This window comes from Odocoileus virginianus, chromosome 3 (genome assembly GCF_023699985.2).
Source record: "Odocoileus virginianus isolate 20LAN1187 ecotype Illinois chromosome 3, Ovbor_1.2, whole genome shotgun sequence".
Taxonomy (NCBI): Eukaryota; Metazoa; Chordata; class Mammalia; order Artiodactyla; family Cervidae; genus Odocoileus; species Odocoileus virginianus.
Window position 1 is genome coordinate 26,107,879 of NC_069676.1, and position 24,587 is coordinate 26,132,465.

A 24,587-nucleotide genomic window follows, 5' to 3' on the forward strand; every position below is an offset into this window, starting at 1 on the left:
CAACAAGACATGCAAAGGGGGAATAAATATCAGTCTTCCCTTCTGTGTATACCCCCAATATTTAAGTACAATTCTTTTGGAGTTTGCTCTCCATTCCCTTGGATTTGGGGAGAGAACAGCCTTCCTCCAAGAATATTGCACTTCTGCAAAACCGTCCAAACTGCAGCCTACCAGTCTGGGAAAGTGGAGTGTAAGAGAGGGGATATTGGCAATAGATGGTAGAGCCAGTTCTGATTTGGCTATGCTCTCTAATAAGCCCAATTCCTGGTAATTCTTTAAATTTGTAGAATGAGGTACTTAATGTTTTGTTTCAAATTCAGACTATAGTCACAACTTCTGTACTCAAAGGGGGAAAAAAAAAATACACTTAACATCCTATTGCACTCATAATTGCTCCTAACCTACTACCTTTTACTTGCTCCATTCATCATTTATTTCTGGGAAGTTGTGGAAGAATCTAATCTCCTAAAAATCTATTTTCTGAAAGCCAAGTGACCAAATGACCAACTTATCAATTTTTTTAAGTTCAATCATTTACCAAAAGCTTATTTTTGAGAAACTAGTTCACCTAAAATCAACTTGCTCAAGGCCAGTTTGCTGAAAGGCTGTTAGCCAAAAGAAAAATTAGCCAAATAACAGATTTCCCAAATATTGTTTTCTGTTCTCTACTTTAAGTTTATAGCAAAGTTATTTGGAAAATTCAACAACATTTAAGGCATTTTTTTTTTTTTTAGTTTTCATTTATATTTAGTTTAAGCTTATATTTAACTATTGTTCTTTCACCCAGTTGATTAATGTAATAGGTTTGTTAGTTCCTCGTTGGATGTCAATTCTGTATACAATTCACATTTCAAATGCTGAAACTTCTCAAACTGTTGAAAAATTTTTGTATATTTTATTGTTCTTTGTATAACTTTTTTTCATAAATATTTTTTTCTTTCTCTTTTGTTTTTTAAATGGTGTGGTAACACACTTATAGGAGACTTGGAAAATACAGAACAACTTTACATATAGGACCACATGTGCATACACTTTGTTACTTCAGTCGTGTCTGATTCTTTGCAACCCTATGAACCATCACCCACCAGGCTCCTCTGTCCATGGGATTCTCCAGGCAAGAATACTTTACAATTATTTTTTTAAGTAGATAAATATTTTTAGTTGGAGTTTCAATATCAAAATCTCAAAGATTAATAGAATTAATAGACGAAAAGTAGAAGATATAGTAGACCTGAAAAGTACCATGAACCAATTCAACAGAAAGATTTATACAGTTTTCACACAGTAGCAGGGTACAAATTCTGTTCAAGTTCCCATAGACTATAAGCCAAGAGACACTGGAACATATTCAGGAACATAGGTGTAAAAATTTTCATGGTCTAAAAATATTAAAATCATACAGACTTTGTTCTTTTATCACTGTGAAATTATGTTAGAAATCAATATCAAAAGATATTTAAAAATAATCCACATATTTTCAAGTGTAGTGTGACATTTACCAAGAGAGATCTTTGATGTTAGCCATGAGACATCTCAATTTTTTGAAACATATGCAATGTATTCTTTGAGTTGAACTTGATAAACGTATTTGTAAATTCTGAGAGGTCCAATAGGCTATGGGCTCTATTCTGTATGTTTTAATGAAATCCAGTTGATTGTTTATAAAATTCTTGACATTAAGTTATGCACTACAGTTGTAATTCAAAACACAATAACAATGTGCATTTCCAAAAGCCAGAGATCAAAAGTACAGAAAAATCCAGATATTAATAAGCTTTTCCTGGTCACAGTCAAATATTAGCTGCCAAAATAAAGCTAAACAACACTAGAAATTCACAGCAGTCATATATAATTTCACAGAAATCTCTGAAAACAGTTAAAACCACTCTTTTCCAGGGGAATTGCCTAAAACTTAATAAGTAGTTATAAGAAGTAGCTTTTTGTAAATTTGTGAGTCGGGTAAATTATACATTTGATGACATCAAATTGGGCATAAAATGAAGTATGCAACTCACACCAGACCTGATGTTGGTTTGAAACACTGGATTATAGCCACACTGCTTGAGAAGGATGCTTCATCATTGGCCATTGTGAGAATGAGGGTTGGCTATGTATACTGAGAAAGCTTTCTTTACCCAGGAATGTATATCCTGGGTGTATACAAATGAGAGAAAAGTACTGTACAAAGTAAATTATGTGCAAAGAATTACACAGAGAAGAATGGGTAGTCCAAGTTGGCCAAGAGAGACCTAGTGGGAGCAGAATCTTGTGGGGGTAGAAGGAACAGAATATTGGTAGCATCTAGCAGAATTAGTTGGATCAGATTTTTCCTTGGAGGAACTATGGGGCCAACTCCCCTGGTAGGCTTCAATCAAATAGGGATAAAACCATTGCTGATAAAAACAGTAATATAATAATTAAAATACTAGCTACTGTGTACCCAAAGTCAACTAAGTACTTGGTATTGGCTGGGAAAAGCAACTAAAGCTTAAAAACTCCCCATCTTTAAAATCTATAATGCTCAGCCCCAGCTAACTATATATCAAATATATATATATATGATAAATATATATATCATTATATATATAATATATATATAAATATTATATATCATTATATATATATAAATATATATATATCAAATAATACCAGCTAACTGTATATCTCTCTCCATTACTTTCAACAGTCCTGGGAAGAGGGGTGGTAAATTCTTAACTCCGTGGTAGGTATTTGGTGTCTATAAGATAGGGAAAGAAGGGACAATACAAGATGAAATGGAAAACAGGACACACCAATGAGGATATTTTCCACCTAAAGGGAAAGAAATGGGAACTTAAGTAAATAAAATCTCAGGGCAGATGAGCTCAAGGAATATATCTGATGCACTTTTAATATTAAGGTTATCCCACAGACTTATGCAATGGTAAAATAAGATGAACATGGGATTTTCCTAAAGTGTTCAGTGTCCTGTGATTTGTTTTCCTGTATACCACCAGTAGCTGTGATGGACTAAAGTATATCCACAAAGCTTCAGAAGCTGGGAGCTACAGGGCAGGCACTGTGCCAAGGTACCTGGTGTGGAATTATCACAATAACCCTGGCAGGCTGAGTGTGACTCCAGTTTACAGACAGGAAAATGGGACTTGAAAGCACTTATTAGACACATTGCTACAAAATGATACTGACATTCAATGGTACTTTGCTAGTTGGCTGCATCAATTGCATCAATTGTTTGATGTGATAGAACTCAAAATAATGAAAACAAATAGGATTTGTCCCTCCACCCTTCCCATATTTATCTGGGTTTGATTTATTCATTTTCCCTGGGCCTTTACACACTTCTAAGTTGGAAGTTTCGATTTGTATTTTACATAAAGATCACAATCAACACATTTTCTTACTTCTTTTTAAACTATTTGATATTTCTAGATACTTCAAATATTACTATATATTCTAAGTATGAACTATTAGACTTTGTAATGCATATTATTTTTTAAAGAAAAACAGAAGGAAGGAAGGAAAGAAAGAAGGGAGAACGGAAGGAATTAAGAGAGGGAAGGAAAGAGGAAGAAAGGAAAGAAAGGAAGAAATTCTCTTAAATAATGATAGGCCTTCTTGCTTTGGAGGTGACTAGGAGTGAGGAGATCCAGCACAGACTCAGCACCGCATTGAAGTTGTCACTGCATTTATGCAAGATGGTAGAGTGACATCAGTTACTTTCTCTGCTGTCCAAACTGTAGTCTTTGAAATCTCCCTCGCAGATCTGGGTCTTCCCCTCCAAGAACCCTGGGAGGATATGTGATCTGCTCACTTCCATACTTGGAGGGAAATGTGCAGCTATGTGCCAAGCCTGTGTAAAAACTGGTCTATAAAGAAGATCTCATGCTGGTGCTTGAAAGAAACCTGTCTTAGTAAGCAGTGTTTCTTAAGTCACTGTTGGGGAAATTGTTCGTGTCTCCATAACTTTCCCCTCAGATTAATTCCATTTCTTCTGATTCTATTCTAAGAATACAGAAAAATACAGTGGTAATACTGCTGGTAATACTTTGGACATATTCTATATATTAGTCCTCATCTGACAATAGTAATATTCTTTCTATATCAAATATATTACAGTTCTGGCAACTTAAAGTAGCTTTGTTCCTTTGTAAAGATATTTATTTCAAGGTGAATATTTGAAGTTGCTGGAAGTATTAACCTACAACTCTGAAAATCTCAGGCATAACTGTCAAGATTTCATAAGCAGTTAATTTTACTGCTATAGCTAAAGAAAAGACATGAAAAAATAGTCAAATGAGGTTAGTAAAAAAATTCCAAAGCACTCATTGTTTACAAGTCTTCCTTGATCATTAGGGTTATAGTTCATATACATCTTATTTGTTTTTTTTCTGTTTTATATGGATTATTTCATCCATTTTTAAAGGAGTCAGACAGAGATCGAAGGAGAAAAGGAAGGAAATAATTTTTTTAATATATTTTGTGTATGTGTCACATAAATTACAAAACAATCAACATAAAATTTGGTTTTTAAAAAATAAACACTTATCTGTTAGAGTTTTAAAAGAGTAAATAACATCAGTATTTCAGTGTCAAACCTAATTAATTAGAAGCTTTTCTCCAGCTTATTTTTTAGGAATATAATTCCTTGTCATAAAATTGATATCATCACCCCTTCAGGCAGAGACAAATCTGTTTCCAACATGCTTCCATTTTACTATAAAGAAAATAAATCCAAGATTTTTCATGTTCTCTTTTTTCACTTTTTTTTTTTTTTCCTTTCAAGAAATTCAATACAGTGCCTCTGTTTATGAGAGATGCCTTGTCATTTTGGTCTCTTTAGTCATTGTGATTACTTTTCTGACTTTATTTACACATCTAATGGTACTCAACTATCTTTTTAGTATTATAATGTTCAGGCCCCTATCCTTTCTTTAGCCTTCGCTTCATCAGTTTGAAATGGACGCATGGAGAGAACTCTGGGGCTGTTTCCACACGCAGAAGCCACCTTATAACTTCCCACCCACAACTAGACCCTCTCAGGAAAGTCCTGAAGTATTGGCTTTGGCCCTTGGCATTATTTGTCCTCTAAAGGCCAGGACATCTGGTGGGCGTCAAATCTTAAAACAGCTCTTACCAAACGAAAGCTACTCGGGTGACTGTGATAGTCACTCAAGACTGAAAGAAAGTAGGCAGGTGCTTGGCTGAGTCAACATCCCTTGGCTCTCCCTGCTCCTTCACCCACGCCCATTAATCAGGCCATGTGGCAGACTCCCGGCAACAGCGGGGGAGCCTTGAGTCTGTGTTTGTGTGAAGGAAAGGGAGAGAAGAGAAAGAAAGTGTTGATCCAGACTGGCTAATATGAGAGAGGCCACTTGGCAATAACACTTGATTTTGACATCCAGGTACCACTCTTGAAAGAGTCTATGATATGTCTTTGCTTTGGGCACTGTTAACAACCCTACTGACTGTGAGTTAATATATGCCAAAGTGGTGTGAACCAGTTTTAGCTGGTTGTGGTAAATATGAATTCTTCAGTAGCTTCCTGAAAGGTTAGGGCTAGCTTGGACCAGTTAGATAGGGTTTGCCCAACCTCTGAGTGATCAAGTCTTGATTGAACCAGGAGGACATGAACAGGCTGGTCAAAACCAAAAGAATGTCAGCAAAATAAATATTTTCCAGTTTAAATGAAAAAGTAATTAAGGATATGTGCTGATCATATTCTTTGATACATGACAGTACTTCATGAGTTATAATTAGATCACTGGTTTTATAAAATAATTTTTTTAAATACTTACCATCATTGGTTGTAAAATACACATTATCTGCATTGAATTTTGTTTTCTTCTGGTCATGATTCAACTTCTATCTCTTTTTTAGTAAGTAATTTCTTATTGAAGAGGTGCCCAAAAAATGGAGTTAATATGTGTACACTGTAGTCCCAAAACTTTTGTTTTGCACCGTTCAACTGGCTGATTAACTTGCCTTTTTGTAAACTCTAGTATATTTGTAAGACACTATAAATAATCATGACAGTATCTAATAAAAATAGATGTCATATCACAAAACCACAGTAGAGTTTATACTTAGTTTAGCAAAATCAACAACTTGCTCACAAGACTGATGAACTGCAGTTACGTGTTTTTAACAAAAGCATTTCTAGCAACCAGATAAGCAAGTGTCTTCCTGACATAGATGGATGATAGCACATGTGCTAGAAGCCAGTGGAAAATAGGAGCTGTCATCTAGAAAATGACAGAGCCATTTCGAGTCCCTCTAGATTAGCACTCCATCTTCAGCTGAGCAGATATACTGTTAGCTGAAGGTCTATTGCCAACAAATCAGAAGCAAGAGGGCAAAACCCTATCCCTTTGAGATGACTGGAATCATCAGAAGCTCAGAGGCAGGAATGCATGTGATGACCTCCCAGCTTTCTGTAAGGTTTCTGGCATAAGAAACAAAGCCAATAAAACGTCTACCATTTGCTCAGCAAAAAATACAAATTAATCTATTCACCCTAGAAATTTCCCAGTGTTCAAAAACAGTGTAAGCTAGTATAAACAGATTGTTTTTAACACCCTACCTTATTGAAAGTTGTCTTACAGATAAGAACCTGCTTATAACATCATAAGCTTTGCTGCTTATCTTTATTTAAAAAATTAAGTATTCAGAAATTCATCTTCTCAGCCTTGTGTCACTAAATAAATACTGTCTAACTGATTGGCCAGTATCTCGAGAGGCAATTCTGAGGTTAAAAGGAAGGTCCAGAGTACGCTGAATTTAGCAAGACACATTTTTCAAATGCAGCAGAGTCTGCATTTTGGTAAGGGCTTCCCTGCCCTGTTTTGGAGCCTCTAGGGGCCATCCCTTTGCAACTGAGCATAATGCTGCCCCCCACATGGTGCTCTGGCAGAGAAGGAACACTGCTGTCCTGTTAATGGCTTGGGACTGCGTGACACACGCTTGAGAAAGCCATTCTTGTGACCCTGGGCAAAGAAAGCTTAGGCATGGGCAGACTGCTGACTCATGGTCAGCCACTGGGGCAGCTCTGAGTTCTGAGGGTCCAACTCGGGCACCATAGGGGAGATCAGATCAGACCTGTGCATGAGGACGGTCTACACGTCTGAGAATGGAAACCTCCAAGGGACAGCAATGGACATATCAACAGCTTTGATGCAAAATAATAACTGCCTTATACACATTTTTCTCCATGGCTGAGGTTAACAAAAGAGAGGGAAAAAATTTATTTAAAAGTGCTTGGAGGCTAAGAATAATAAACAATCCAGCCTCCTATGGGAGAAATTATTTCATTTCATTCCTGGGTAGTTGCAAAGGCCTTTTAACTCTACCTTGCAGTGACAGGGGTGACAGTTTGGGTATAATTTAGAACTCTCTGGAATCTCCTTACACCTATCAGGCCAAGAGTTGCTCACAGAGTTCTGTTAATACCATGAGCCAGGGGAAATCCAATTATATTGAGGAGGCTAACTAAAGAAAAAAATATTCTTCCAACTACTTATTTTATCTATATTGACTAAATAATGTCTTCCATGCAATGGAAAAGGAAGAAAATTCCTATTTCAGTGGCATTATAATTTAATTTCAGGTCTGTCAGGTCACATCACACAAAAGCCTCCTTTTCTTCCCCCTCTCCCACTCTTCTTTTTGTCAATGACATTCCCCATGATGAGCATCCTGAAAGAATAGCTACTGCTTCTCTTGTCAACTGGGTTTTGTCAGCTCGGAACACAGGGTCTTGCTTTGCCATTTCCAAGGTCTCTTTGAAACCTAGGATCACAGCTGGTGCTTCAATCAGGAGTTCACACCGTGAAGAAGCTGGCAGTGAATCCTCCACCAAGTCTGTGGAAGAGGCATCATCTCTTTCCCAGCACACAGTGGAATACACCTTTCATTTTCTCACTGAGAAAGACTGCATCATTCACGAGTCTTTCTTGACAAAAACAATAATAATGTCCCAGCCTCCTAAGGGAGGAAAACATTTTGGGGTTTAAACTGAAGTGACCTTAGCTTGTCAGAATGATTTGGTTTAAAGAAATGCAACAATAAATCCTGTTTTCTATTGTGGTTTTGAAATCTGGTATAGTAATAAAATTAAGGACATCTTAATTATGTCTATCATGACAAAATGTGTCAGTAAGAATATATAAGGAGAGGGATTTTTTTTTAAGAATATGCTTATATAATAGAATTTATAGTATTTCCCCATTTGTAGCATGGTATTTCTTTGTTTCTTATCATTCTCAGGGTTAGATTATAATGGAAATTTTTAAGATAATGTTTTTAATGTTTAAGAACTAATTTATATATGGAGAATGAAAATGAAAGAAAACATTTAGTGGCTCTTTAACCAAGAAAAATATTGGCAATGCTAGGCAAGTGTGCTGTTTAGATTTATATTTCTAGCTGAAATCACGAAACATTAGCAGATAAATCTAAAAATGGAAGCAGAATATGGTCATAATAATTGAAACTAAGTATTTGAAGTAAAATTCTTTCATTGTTGTTTTTGCAAGTTGTATGGTTTCACCGTGGTACATGTTTAACAATTAGTGTTCTAAGTTGTAACTTATTCAAAGAAAATAAGTCTTTAATTATTAATACAGACTGAATCTGAATATGCCAAATGAGGCTGAAAAGTGGTAGATTAAATGCCAAAAAAATCACTTTGTCCTCAATTATCCGAGTATGATTTCAAGAATCATGTTATGTGGTTAAACAGCATGTAATCTCCTTGCCTCTGACAAAATCACCATCTTTTAGGAAAAACAACCTTTCACATTCTACATCTTCCATTCTCAATCAAATCACAGCCCAAGGTTACAACATTCATCCAGCATCTTATGGGCAAGATCCATATTTATCCATATTTATTGGGTAATTACTCTTATTATTAATGTTAAGTGCAGCAGAAAATGAGCATTCTATGTACCATAACTTTTGTGAACATAGACGTTTTTCCAATGAAAGATGACTATTTTTTAAAGATACTCTAACTATTATGAAATACGTGTTTCTATATCACCACATCTTAAACTAGACCAAAACCAACAATTAAAAATATAATCAGAGGTACTAGGTTAGTAGAAAATGGAAAGTTATTGTTTAATGGGCATAGAGTTTCAGTTTCATAAGAAGAAAAAGTTCTGGATTTCTGTTATAATGGGTTGACCAAAAAGTTTGTTCAAGTTTTTCTGTAATGGACAAATTTTTGGCTAACTCAGTACAACAATATGAATATACTTAATGCTATTACAGTAGACACTTACATAAGATGATAAATTTTATGTTATGTATTTTAACATGTTTGTTTAATGTATGTTATAAATTTTTGCCACAATTAAAAATTTTTTTAACATAATCAGGGTAAATATTCTCCTTCAGATAAAGGAAAATGAACTAAGTGGGATTCATTATCTCTTGCCAAAAACCAGCTTTAAGTTACATGAAGCAGTTACAGAGCATGTTGGTAAAGCTTCCATAGGGGTCAAGGAAAACAAGAAGCAAAGAGAAGTTGATCAATGCCTTTGTCTCCTCGAATAATCTTGCTTTGTGCAGAATAACTTAAATTACCTTTCAGGAAAACCCCTCACAATGATAAGTGTGGCTGGGGAACCTGTGAAAAACACTATTACTAAACAAGGCTTATTGATCCTTGAGACAATCATTGCTTAGATATTGACAACAAGGCCAAGGTTCTAAATATCAGATATACAACAGGGAAAAGACACTCCTCGGATGAAAGTAAAGAAGGAAATAAGTTTTCTTGAGCTTGCATTGAATGCTTTACATGTGATATTTCATTTAATCTTGTAAGGTAGGTACTATTGTCCCAATATTTCCAGTAGTAGAAATTGCATCTGAGAGGTTAAGGAAATTGTCCTATTTTGTCCAAATAGTACTGATATCATTTGAAGGGGAATGCTAATCCATAGAGCCTGATTCAGTCTAATCCTAATTTCTCTGTTAAACCATTTTGGAAAGTCAGGATTGAAGAGGGTTAGAGGCATAACTAGCATATTCTGTCACTCTGATACTCTGAATGATTTTACACGCTGTGTCCATTTATGGTCCCTGATTCCTGGGAATTGGAGACTGCCTTCTTTAGTGATTATGCACCCCTCACTGTCCTGATTAACCATCTTGTCAAATCCATCCTTTTGATGACTGACCATCAATAGAGTAATCATTAGACACAGACATATGAACAAAATCAGGTGCCTGCCTTCAAGAAGCTGGTGGGAAATGCTGACAGCTAATACGTATCTAAGTACCTGCTAGTGGGGCTGTATGCATAATTCCACTGAGGGAAAGATTAATACACAAAATGGAGGAAGGAGTTAGTAGAGAAGGAATGGATGGGATATAGTATCTACAACCCAGGGCAATGAGAATGGCAAGGGTGTGCTCCATCCTCCAGGCCCAGGGCTCTGCCTAAGGTCCACTTTGCCTTTTATGAACAAGATTCCTAAAGTGTTAGGGGATGTAATCAGTACCTAGAATATAAGGCAAACATTATCGTTAATTGCAATTGACCAAACGACAAATCAAGAATATCTTATAACCTATTATTGAGGATTAAATATAGTTCTTAATTAGGAACCAGATGCATGTGTGGAGATAGGGGAAAGGGAAAGTAAGAAGGGGATTATGAATTAAGACTATTATTTGTGAAAATCAAAAGTTCTTTAAGAATTTTGAATGGGTATAAACTGATGTTATTCTCTCTATATACGTATAGTAAAGGCATGGCATGCCAGACAAAACTTCATTCTTTCATCTTCTTTCATGAATTGGAAATTCATCTTCCAATTTTGTATTATTTTATTTATAAAATCATATAATGTATTACATAATTTTTCTATCGATTTAGTTAGATCACCCAAAAGGATTACCTGTAACACGCCAGACACATAGTCTGTTGGCCATACGTGGGAAAGCAGTTTTTAAACTCCTGGTATTGCCCTGGACATTCTTTGGATTTCTTGCATCTTATGTTCACAATCCGTTACAACACAAACACTGAAGGAGAAGGGCATGTTGAACATGGAATATCGCTGTAGAGAGCCAGGCTAAAGTGAACTCCATGAGGTATTTTAGTGGAGGATGCGAGAAAACAACAAGGAGAAAGCCAGTGAGATTCACAAAGTATAATTAGCTCCATTATATGACTTTTAACTGAATTTCTAACAAGCTGTTTAAAGAATGAGGACCTTTATGAGAAAATGTCACACACCCCTTTTTGGTCACTGTTATTGGGTGTTAAATGTAAACTACATTTACAAGTCCCATGGCTATCAAATTTATTTGCTCACAACACAGTTTCCTCAGCATTTTTTGTCATCCAGGAAATTTCACAGCTTTAGAGGACCCAGACTTCAAAGTCAAGGAAGAGGATTTGCGGCATGAGGCCAGGGGACACCAAGGAAGACTATTTGTCAGTGTTACAAAATTACTAGATTTCTTTCTTTCTTTCGTTTACTTTTTTTTTGAAAGAGGGGGATAGGCATCATTTTTTTTTTAACTGCAGGATGCAAATCAGAATTAGGTATCTGCTCATAATTTTGAAAGCGCATGTGTTCACTTTCAAACATATCTAGATACTAGTTTATCACTTCATAAAAAGTTTAGCCTACCAGACAAAACACTGTTTTATCAGTTGTTGATGGAAGAAGCCTTCCCTTGCTAAACATTGTGCAGTAGAGCAGTGTGACCCCCAGGTCATGGAATGACACGGCTGTGCGCATGCTTGTAGGAGCCCCCCCGTTTTTTATTTTTTTTGGTAAGTGGCACCTGCTGTGAGTCTCTCCGTGTAAATACTGAGTGCCTGCAAATCACAGATGTTTTATGCACTAGAAAAAACAGGAAGTAATCACTAAAAAAAAAATAAAAAGACAGAAACAGTGTGGAGTATGTTGGAGCAGGGGGAGAAAAAAGACTCCTTTGCATTTGAGGGGATGTTTGGGGAAATGGATTTAAAATGCATAATGTGAGTACTCTTGTTGTGTGGCTCAGTTTGACCCAGACTCCATCACAGCCCAGCTGAGAAGTCTCAGGCCTTGTAAGGAGGATGGGGCATACTTTACATAAGCTGAGTGGGAAAACATGCTTGAAAATTCATTTATATTGTCTATAGTGGGTTGGAGTTCTTAACTTTTTCAGTTGTCCTCTTTATTTTATGGTATTTAAGTGTTTCATAGAACTTAACAACATATTATTTTATTACGTTGAAAATAAATGGTTTCGTTTTGGTGCAAATCTTTCTGATTCGCCAGGGACCACTTCCTGTTACACCTCTCTGGGGACTGTCCCCACCACCTCAGCTAGCTTCTTTCTCCTGTCCTGAACATTGACAATTACGCCTCAAAAAATGAACTTCATGCCTGAGTTTATCTTGTTTTCATATCAGCTTATTTGCACTGTATTTCAAAGCCATATAATAACATTATTTATAGACTTCTAAGTAAGTGGTAACAAAGAAAATATTTGTCTCTTCTCCATTTCCCCAACAATTTCTGGACCTCATTTCAAACAGATACTTGTTGTCAGAATGGTAATGTGCTCTTCTTTCTTCCAGAGAAACCAAAAAATATTGTTTGTTTTCACAGGATTATTTATACTTAACACGTTTACATATTAAGTCACATTTGCTCAATTTCTTAAGTGACTTCTCTATTTTTTGAGCTCTCATCACATTAAAAATCTACCCCTAATGAATTCTTTGGAGCCTTTTTTTTTTCATTTTTATTTTAATATTTGACAGTTTCTTTGTAGAAAGGAAAGAACATTTGAAGTAATATTGGATATTTTGCCAAGTCTGTCAAATGTGTAGCACTTTCACTTTCTCAGCTACGTCTCATTAAAATTGTATTCTAATTCTGTCTTAACTTGGTCTCTGTGCTTCATAAGTCATTGCCTGCTCATTACTTGTGGTGTGGGAGATGAAATTTATTCAAACCCAATAGCCAAGATAAAGAATTGAAAGGCAGGCAGCCTAGAGAAATCAAATTAGCCTATGTTAGTACTTTTCCGGCTGAATTTTTGCATCACCACCCATTATGCCACATGTCAGTTTGCATTTGTGACACTATCTATGTTTAGTTTATAGATTTCTCTTAATATGATATTCTTAGAAATATAGAGATTCTCCCTCCTTTTGTTTTTGTCTTAGAATTGAAACATCCTTGAGTATCTGGGTTGATAAAGAGGAAAACATGATTTTCTACAGTTTTGTATAATTACAGGATCATTAAAATTGCCCCAAAGATTAATTGTTTCATTGTGTTACAATTCATATTGGTGTGTCGTACAGAAAAGAACATTAATGACAAAGAGTAAATGTTATGCCCTCAGAATGGTTTGAGGGGAAATGGATTTAGAATGTAATATGACTTACAAGCAATTTCACATGGAATCCAAGAGGGAGCTGTGCTTTCTAACCTAAACACTCCATCTTGAGCTTTAAATGTCATGAGAATACACTGTGGAATTCCTAATTTTGAATACTGAGGAGTTTTTGAAGAAAATTGACTAAAAGCGTTGTACTTTGCCATTATAAAATTGAGTTGTTAAGGAATTATATGTTCTAATTACTAAATTTGGTATTTTTGACTACTTTGATTATGAGCAGATATTGTCATTAGCTAGCTAATTAAATTGACTGCAATAACAAGCAGTAATTTAGAAATATGTTCTAAATTAGTTTCTATATGAAAGCAAAGTCTTTGTTGATCTGTGTGTGTGATTAATGTCAAGTGTCATGAATTAGCTGAGGGATTTCTGAGTAGAAATATATGCTTTTATATAAAAGAAAGATTTATCTAAACTGAAAGTGAAAAAATGAATCTTGATAGGTGCCTAAATATAAGTACTATTGCATTTTTTTCTGATTACTCAAAGGAAATATAGGAAGAGCAGCACATTTCCTAGAAATGTGATGGTTAGGTTTAAGTTAGGTTTAACTATCTATATATATATAATGCATATGTACAGTGTGCATACCCAACCTAGAAACTTTGCAAATAATATATATACATTTAAATTTAAATAGAGCCTGTCAAAGTTTATGTAAGATGTGTGGACAAATCTGTCAAATCTATTACAGTACAAAATTACAAAAATATTTTATGTGACTAATAAATTGTGCAGATAAGCAGTGGACCATAGTCATAAACAAATTAGCCTTTAATGTAGGTATTTTCTGGTGACCCTCTTGAGAGCATTTATCATGGTGCATTTGTATTTGCTTTTTATTTCTTTCCCAGTGTGATATTTGGTTCATAATCTTGGTCATGCTTTTACCTATTAACATTTTGTAAACCATCTAGCAGAGGAGGAGGTAGAGTTATAATCTAGGACTAGACTGGAAATGAATAGACCACACAAACCTAAACAGTTAGAACTGGACATGGAACAACAGACTGGTTGCAAATAGGAAAAGGAGTACGTCAAGGCTGTATATTGTCACCCTGCTTATTTAACTTATATGCAGAGTACATCATGAGAAATGCTGGGATGGATGAAGCACAAGCTGGAATCAAGATTGTCGGGAGAAATATCAATAACCTCAGAAATGCAGATGACACCACCCTTATGGCAGAAAGCGAAGAAGAACTAAAAAGCCTCTTGATGAAAGTGAAAGAGGACAGTGAAAAAGTTGGTTTAAAGCTCAACGTTCAGAAAACGAAGATCATGGCATCCAGTCCCATGACTTCATGGCAAATAGATGGGGAAACAGTGGAAACAGTGTCAGACTTTATTTTTGGGGGCTCCAGAATCACTGCAGATGGTGATTGCAGCCATGAAATTAAAAGACGCTTACTCCTTGGAAGGAAAGTTATAACCAACCTAGGTAGCAGAAAAAAGCAGAGACATTACTTTGCCAACAAAGGTCCGTCTGGTCAAGGCTATGGTTTTTCCAGTGGTCATGTATGGATGTGAGAGTTGGACTGTGAAGAAAGCTGAGCACTGAAAAATGGATGCTTTTGAACTGTGGTGTTGGAGAAGACTCTTGAGAGTCCCTTGGACTGCAAGGAGATCCAACCAGTCCATCCTATAGGAGATCACTCCTGGGTGTTCATTGGAAGGACTGATACTGAAGCTGAAACTCCAATACTTTGGCCACCTCATGCAAAGAGTTCGCTCATTGGAAAAGACCCTGATGCTGGGAGGGATTGGGGGCAGGAGGAGAAGGGGACGACAGAGGATGAGATAGCTGGACGGCATAACTGACTCTATGGACATAAGTTTCAGTAAACTCTGGGAGTCGATGATGGACAAGGAGGCCTGGTGTGCTGCAATTCATGGGGTCGCAGAGTCGGACACAACTGAGCAACTGAACTGAACTGACTGAGATATAAAGATTTTCTTTGAGAATCCCCATTCAGACCTACAGGCCTCTGCCTACAAAAACTAGAATGAGTCTAATTAACAAATGAGTGCCTTCTTTTAAAGCAGTATCATCCTTCAGTTTTCTACCATTTAACATCCAATATCCTCACACGTTTATACTCATCTTGGTCTTTCAACCTATTTCTTCCATATCTCCTTTTACATCCCAGATAATAATGCACTTAGTCATCATAGATGAGCAAACAAACTCAGGGGCATTAAATCGCCAGCACTAAAATGATCACATCAAAGATATATAAAAAAGAAAAAAAAACATAAGGTATATCTTCAAATTGTTAAGGGACAATTTCAAAAGAAGTTAAAATTATATAAAAATAAAATGGACACATGTCAAAGATGTGTTTTTAATTCATAAATTGAATAGTGAAACTGGCAGGATGTTACAGTTGGTTCAAAGGAGAATCCAAAGAATAGACACATAAATAAAATAGCAATACTGAGATGAATTTCCAAATGTATACAAAACTGGTTTCTTCTACAACAGGGGAGCCAATTTGAAACTCCACAAATTAGAACTGATTTGCTTATCTGTGCATAAGAGTTATTTTCATGACAATCAGTCTTCTACAAGTTACTTTCTAGTTTCAGTCCAGTTCAGTCACTCAGTCATGTCCAACTCTTTGTGACCCCATGGACTGCAGCACGCCAAGCTTCCCTGTCCATCACCAACTCCTGGAGCTTGCTCAAACTCATGTCCATCAAGTTGCTGATGCATCCAACCATCTCATCCTCTGTCATATCCTTCTCCTCCTGCCTTCAATCTTTCCAGCATCAGGGTCTTTTCCAATGAGTCAGTACTTCACATGAGTTGGCCAATATATTACAGTTTCGGCTTTAGCTTCAGCCCTTCCAATGAATATTCAGGACTGATTTCCTTTAGGATTGACTGATTGAATCTCCTTGCAGTACAAAGGACTCTCAAGAGTCTTCTCCAACACCACAGTTCAAAAGCATAATTCTTCAGAGCTCAGCTTTTTTTATAGTCCAACTCTCATATCCATACATGACTACTGGAAAAACCATTGCTTTGACTAGACAGACCTTTGTTGGCCAAGTAATGTCTCTGCTTTTTAATATGCTGTCCAGGTGGGTCACAGCTTTTCTTCCAAGGAGAAGTGCCTTTTAATTTCATGGCTGCAATCACCATGTGCAGTGTTTTTGGAGCCCAAAAAAATAAAGACTATCACTGTTTCCTCATCTATTTGCCATGAAGTGATGGGACCAGAGGCCATGATCTTAGTTTTCTGAATGTTGAGTTTTAAGCCAACTTTTTCTCTGTCCTCTTTCACATTCATCAAGAGGCTCTTCAGTTTCTCTTCACTTTCTGCCATAAGAGTGGTGTTATCTGCATATCTGTGGTTATTGATATTTCTCTCGGCAATCTTGATTCCAGCTTGTGCTTCATCCAGCCCAGCATTTTGCCTGATGTACTCTGCATATAAGTTAAAAAGCAGGCTGACATATACAGCCTTGATGTACTTCTTTCCCAAATTGGAACCAGTCTGTTGTTCCATGTCCAGTCAAACTGTTGCTGCTTGTCCTGCATACAGATTTCTCAGAAAGCTGGTGAGGTGGTCTGAACTCCCATCTCTTCAAGAATTTTCCACAGTTTCTTGTGATCTACACAGTCAAAGGCTTTGGTGTAATCAATAAAGCAGAAGTAGATATTTTTCTGGAATTCTCTTGCTTTTTTTTATGATCCAATGAATGTTGGCAATTTGATCTCTTGTTCCTCTGCCTTTTCTAAAACCAGCTTGAATATCTGAGAGTTCATGGTTCATGTATTGTTGAAGCCTGTCTTGGAGAATTTTGAACATTACTTTGCTAACATGTGAGATGAGTGCAATTGTGTGGTAGTTTGAACATTCTTTGGCATTGCCCTTCTTTGGGATTGGAATGAAAACTGAACTTTTCCAGTTTGGGGCACTCAAAAAAATTTTGAGTTTTCCAAATTTGCTGGCATATTGAGTGCAACACTCTAAGAGCATCATCTTTTAGGATTTGAAATAGCTCAACTGGAATTCCATCACCTCCACCAGCTTTATTTGTAGTGATGCTTCCTAAGGCCCCCTTGACTTCCTATTCCAGATGTCTGGCTCTAGGTGAGTGATCACACCAGTGTAGTTACCTGAGTCATGAAGATCTTTTTTGCATAGTTCTTTTGTGTATTCTTCCCACCTCTTCTTAGTATCTTCTGCTTATGTTAGGTCCATACCATTTCTGTCCTTTATTGTACCCATCTTTTCATGGAATGTTCCTTTGGTATCTCTAATTTTCTTGAAGTGATCTCTAGTCTTTCCCATCATATTGTTTTCCTCTTTCTTTGCATTAATCACTGAGGAAGGCTTCCTTATCTCTCCTTGCTCTTCTTTGGAACTCTGCATTCAAATGGGTATATCTTTCGTTTTCTCTTTTGCCCTTTTCTCTCCTTTTTCTCTTTTGCTTTTGTGCTTCTCTTCTTTTCTCTACTATTTGTAAGACCTCCTCAGACAACCATTTTGCCTTTTTGTGTTTCTTTTTCTTGTGTATGGTCTTGATCACTGTCTCCTCTACAATGTCATGGACCTCCATCCATAGTTCAGGCACTCTATCAAATCTAATCCCTTGAATCTATTTGCCACTTCCACTGTATAATTGTAAGGGATTTGATTTAGATCATACATGAATGGTCTAGTGGTTTTCCCTACTTTCTTCAATTTAAGTGTGAATTTTGCAATAAGGAGTTCATGATCTGAACTGCAGTCAGCTCCCAGTCTTTTATGCTGATGCTATAGAGCTTCTCCATCTTTGGCTGCAAAGAATAGAATCAATCTGATTTCAGTGTTGACCATCTGGTGATGTCCATGTGTAGAGTCTTTACTTGTGTTGTTGGAAGAGGGTATTTGCTGTGACTAGTGAGTTCTCTTGGTAAAACTCAGTTAGCCTTTGCCCTGCTTCATTTTGTATTCCAAGGCCAAATTTGCCTATTATTCCAGGTATCTCTTGACTTCCTACTTTTCCATTCCTGCTTTCTACTTTACATTCCTACTTTTACTTTTGCCTTTCTGCTTCCTACTGTCTACTTTACAAGGTTATAAAATGTTTCTTAAGTGATACAATAGCAAGTATTCCCTAGAGGCTCCTACATACATAAAAAGGAAATCTGATAATTTATTTTGTGTATTCTAAAGTTTTATATTGTTCTTTACAGATTTTTTTTTTCCATTTATTTTTATTAGTTGGAGGCTAATTACTTTACATCATTACAGAGTTTTTGTCATACATTGAAATGAATTAGCCATGGATTTACATGTATTCCCCATCCCAGTCCCCCCTCCCACCTCCCTCTCCACCCGATCCCTCTGGGTCTTCCCAGTGCACCAGGCCCGAGCACTTGTCTCATGCACCCAACCTGGGCTGGTGATCTGTTTCACCCTAGATAATATACATGTTTCAATGCTGTTCTCTTGAAACATCCCACCCTCGCCTTCTCCCACAGAGTCCACAAGTCTGTTCTATACATCTGAGTCTCTTTTTCTCTTTACAGATTTTTTGAATCTTCTTGTTTTAGTAATGAATGAATGAATACACTTGATTAGACTTCTGCCCATATTTAGGATTAATTATTCATTCATTCAACAAATATTATTCCGTACCTACTGTTCCTGTATTTTCTATGTTTTGGTTGCTAAAGAAGGTATAATTAACAAAACGGAGACAGTTTTGTCTTTTATTCTAATGGGGAAAGAAATATATATGAGTGAATAAACAAGCAAATTATTATTATATTTGTCAAATGATGTTTGCACTATTGATGGTAAAAACTCAGATTCTGTGCACTGATGCCAAATCGAATCTCGGAGACAGAGTTTCAGGTGAAGTAGAAAAGAATACCTTAATAATTGCTTTGCTAGGCAAAGGGGGACACAGCAGAGTTGTGCCTCAAAGCTATGTGTCCCAACCCAGGAAGACATGGTGAGGAGTTTCATAGCAATGGTTCAAAGGTGGGGTTGTTAATAAGGATCAGGGTATGTGCAGGGCCTGCATTCCTTTAATCTGACCTCAATTGGTCTCCTGATGAGCTTCTCAAGGTTATCAAACTTCTCTGGGAAGAAGAAAGAAGGTCCGGTGACCTTCTCTGGAATGAAGAAAGCTAACATCTTCCATTTGTTGGGGTTTTAGTTCTGTAAGAAAGCCCAAAGATATTGTTATATGTATCCTATGAGGTGGGACCACGACCTGCCCCAATGATGCACTATTCTTTATTACCAGTTCCTCCCTCCTCTCTGCATCCTTTCCTTTCCCTGGTTAGCAACAGTTCAAATCTGCCTTTTCCTTTGTTTAGCCTAAGACAGTGTATAATAAGCCAAGGCTCTAATCACCTCTTTGAGTTACCCAGCACTGAGTACTCCCACGTGTACGTATGTGACCCACATGTTAATAAACTTGTTTGCTTTTTGTCTTCTTAATCTGTTTGTGGCCAGTCTGATTTATAGGGCCCCAGTAGGAGAACCTAAGATGGGTAAGGAAGAGATTTTTCTTCCCTTACAAAGGCTTTGAGTTTAGGAGTGAAAAGATACAATATAGATTTAATATTGGCTGCTGTGTGAGATGGGGCCAGGATTTATTATAGATTGATCAAGGAAGCTCTGACAGTCTACTGAAAGATTACGGTGACTTGGAGCAGAGCAGTAGTTGTGGAAACAGAAGAGTGCTCTTTTTTTGCTGAATATTTTACCAGTGAGGCTACCAGAGAATTTCTGCTCAACCCAGCAGGAACAGGAAATAACTTCACAAAACTCACATAGTCCATTTTTTACTCTTGAAAAACTTTCCTCAATTCAAAGACACGTGATTGTCAAAACACAAAAGTATTCCCAGAAAATTATTTTTATTTTGTCCTGTGAAGTATATGTAAAGACAGCCTGTTGTTTGTGCCTTTCTCTTTACTAAGCCTATAATGGATACTTGTTTACAAACTAGAAAAACTTACTTTGAGGCAAGAAAGAAGAAAATTGAAAGAATACCATTAGTTTATGGAAGAGTTGGAACCATGTGTTTTAAGCTGATGAGGAAGATTAAGTTTCCAGATTTTTTGATGGGAGCTTAACATGAGAATAAATATATTTATTTAATACATACAACTTGAAAAATGAAGAAAAATAACTGAATATAAGACATAAAAATATATATATACATATAAATATATGTATGCAGTTATATATCAAATGAAAATTATGCTTATGCCAGAAGTGATGCTTTTTTTTTTAGATAACTGATCAGCATGCAGTTATAAAAAAAAAATGGGCTCTGTGGCTTGGGTTTAAAAAAGAATTTTTCCTTTATTGTTCTGTGGGAATCTAGTTGGGTCATTTCAGCCTTTCATCAGATTTCTCAGGGAAGTATTTACTAAATTAAAAAAAACACACACACACACAAACTTCCAGACCAGATTGCTAAATGTTCTGATTCAATACATTTGAGTTGATACCTAGAAGTCTATACTTCACAACTTTGTAGGGATTTTGACATTCAGCCAGTATGAAGACCCATGAGTTAAGCCACAACCTTCACCTGAAAATTTGTTTCATTTACTGCTCAAAAAAGAGAATCTGAAAATAAAGATTCATTTACTTATTTGAAGCTACTCATTTGCTTGAGTCACAGAATGTTGGTGTACAAAGAAGGTCATCTTATCGAAAAGAATACAAGCAGATGAAGCAACTATGGCCTAAAAGTACCCAGTATCCATAGAATGTCTGCCTTGCATTGTACATTGCTTGAAAAGTATATTTAACATTTTTTTCAGATGTTTTCCTTACTATATTAATATGTATTTATATTTATTTAATTTCTATCTATTTTCAGAAAGTAAAGTGACATTTAACAAATATACAACAAAATAGTGGGGGGAAAAAAGAAAGGAAGGAAGGAAGGAAAGAAAGAAGGAAGGAAGACCAAGGTAAGGAAAAGGTAAATATGGCAGTGATCATTCATCAACTTTGTGATGATAAATTTAGATTGGCTTCCTCACTCCATCACTTTAGGGGCAAAAAGAGTAAACTACAAGTTTCACTAAAGGTAAATGGCATGACTTCTTTCTCACTTATTTTCCTCCTTGTATGAAGCTGTAAATTGCTCAGGCGCTCATCAAGGGCTATAAGTCATAGCACTGATGAGGAAGGGGGACCCCTTCCAGGACCCAAGAATGGGCTCTTTCTAATATGGAAATGGATTGTCCAAAGAGATACACGGGCTGTCAACTAAGAGACTTTGTTAGGAAAGAGCACCCAGGCAGAGAGCAGTAGAGGTAATGAGCCCAGGAGAACTGCTCTGCCCTGTGACTCACATTCTCACGTTTAATGGTGATAGGATTAGTTTCCGGGTTGTCTCTGGCGCACCGTCTTGTTTGTACCTATATTTGTGTTTTTTTGAGGTTGAAAACTGGATATCTACTTTTATTTATTTATTTTGGATATCTACATTTATTTTTTTTTTAATTTTTTTTCATGTTGTTATTTTTATTTTTATTTCATTTATTTTTATTAGTTGGAGGCTAATTACTTTACAACATTGCAGTGGTTTTTGTCATACATTGAAATGAATTAGCCATGGATTTACATGTATTCCCCATCCCGGTCCCCTCTCCCACCTCCCTCTCCACCCGATCCCTCTGGGTCTTCCCAGTGCACCAGGCCCGAGCACTTGTCTCATGCATCCCACCTGGGCTGGTGATCTGTTTCACCCTAGATAATATACATGTTTCGATGCTGTTCTCTTGAAACATCCCACCCTCGCCTTCTCCCACAGAGTCCACAAGTCTGTTCTATACATCTGAGTCTCTTTTTTTTGTACCTATATTTGATCCAACTCAGGATCCTCCTTGGTGGCGCATGAATCTCTCAGCCAAGGTGGATTCCAGAGTGAAAGCTTCTGGATGTTGGCAGGATATATGTCTCCTCCCTCCTCCTTCTGGCTCCTCCTGAATTCTCACAGTTAGTTTTCTGTGGCAGCACAGCCACGGTTTGTCATCGGGACCTCCAACTGTGAGACAGCTCATGCAAGTTATCGTCCTGCCTGGTCAAGGCAAGCAGTTTCCATCAGTGACTCCCTAACAGCACTAGAGACAGTAGACCATGCTAAATTTTCTTTCCATCATGCCAAGGGTCTACACATTTCAGAAGGAAATTTAGAAGTCACCTAAGACTGTAGAAACTAAGTGACCCACGTGCAGGTATACGTGACATCTTGGAAAAGCATTTTTTCAAATTTGAACAAGCTTTAAAAGTGTTCCTTAAAGGAATTTGTTTTTGTCCTAGATTTTAGTTTGCAGCTCTAAGCACCAAGGTGAAACTCTTTGAGTTTTCATTTATCTGAACCACTCTCATTCAGGTTTCTTTTTACTTTTTCTCACAGGACACTACTTAGAATTCTTCAATCATTTCAGTGTCCCAGACTTCATCTTTCCCAATTTTTAAGTATTTTACTTAGAGCAATGGTGGGAAATAAAAATGAAAGAAAAACAGTTCAGCCCTAGGCTCCTAAAAATTATTGAGCTACCAGTGTCCCTTGTTTGTGGTAGTTGTGGTTGCTACCATTGTTATGACTGTCCTGTCTTTTGCGTACCTTGAATGGTTCTTGCTTTTAAAATGTTAATCCAGTGTTTCACATACTTCCCATGACTTCCCGCTGATAAAACTTCAGTGTAGTTAAAGTATTTATATGAACACTGCTGAATTCAACTTGCATTATTTAGACACACAAGGGGAAATTCCTGGCATTTCCAAGTCACAGTTGTGTAATCAGATGACATAGGGTCAGTTGGTTTAAGAATACTTTTATGCCCAGTTTTTTGGGTTTTTTTAAACGTGAAGTTGCCTTTCTCTTTCTATTCTATGGTATTTTTCAATGAAATTAATTTTACCAGATTATGCTTCAGTTTTACTGACTTTTTTAAATGAAGCAATTTAAAAAGTCATACTGGACTTTATTTGGTCATTTCATTAACTTAGGAAAAAGGACCTTATCTGGAGAGAGAGAAAGGCAACTCATCACCATTCAAATCGGCCTAAAGGAAGCCTTTTTTTTTTTTGCCTTTAAGTCTTGCCCCTTGACACATCCTTATTATGGAAATAAATGTAACGTTGAATAAGTTAATGTCATTCTTTTGGAATTATGACATGGAGGGGAAGAATTAAAGCATGCTGGGAATGTTGGTATGAATTGGTTTACAAAAGAAGTTGCCACATTTGTTTTTATTGTGGTTAAAACTCTAGTTCAGGAAAAGACAAAAGGGCAAGGATTTGGGGAGTTTATGGATGAATGTGGATCTAATGAAGAGAGTCCATTGGTTCCCCAGGCTGGGGTAAGATTCCCACAGTCCTGAACAAACAGTTCTCAGCCTATAATTTCTAAGCCTTTGTTTCCCCACTTTGGAATTCTGACTACCAGCATGTTACCAAGCCAACTGAGTTCACTACAAAGATCCAGTGAAGCTCTTTTTATCACAAAGATCAAGACGACAATTGTGTGCCTACAAGAAAAGAACAACTAAAGCCATCCAAGGAGCATTAAAAGAACAATTCTAGAGATAGATGCCTTTGAACTCCAATAATGGGCAACATTCAGGCCTGAGATTTGAAATCCTGAGTTAAAAGAATTCATTACCAATTGCCTTTCCTTGTAATTATAAGAGCTGCTGGCAGCATTTTCAGCAGCATTAATTTTGTCAAATGTGATATTTTGTAGTTCTGTTGAATCCCATAAAATGGTCATATTATAAATCTACTTTATAGATTTTGTTTTGTTTATTATGGAGTTCATTTATGAAATAGAAGAAATCTAAATTTTGCCTTGGCTTTACCCCAAGCCACAAAAAATGGAGCATTGTTTTATAAAACATCAATCTGAAATATCACTTCCTGAATGTAAAGTATGCTGTTTGTACAGATACATTCCACTGACATGCGCAATGCCCAGCTGAGAAAATAAAAGACAGTCAGTTTGGACATTCCCCTCTCTTTTAGCTGTGACCTGTGAACAATTTCAGTTCCATGTGGGGGGAAAAAAAAACAGTAGGCATTTCCATTTTCATGTAAACACTTCATCTTCTGATGGTATGGGAGCATTTTAAACTAAATCTCAGCAGGCATCAGCAATTCAGAATAAATATTCTATTTGAA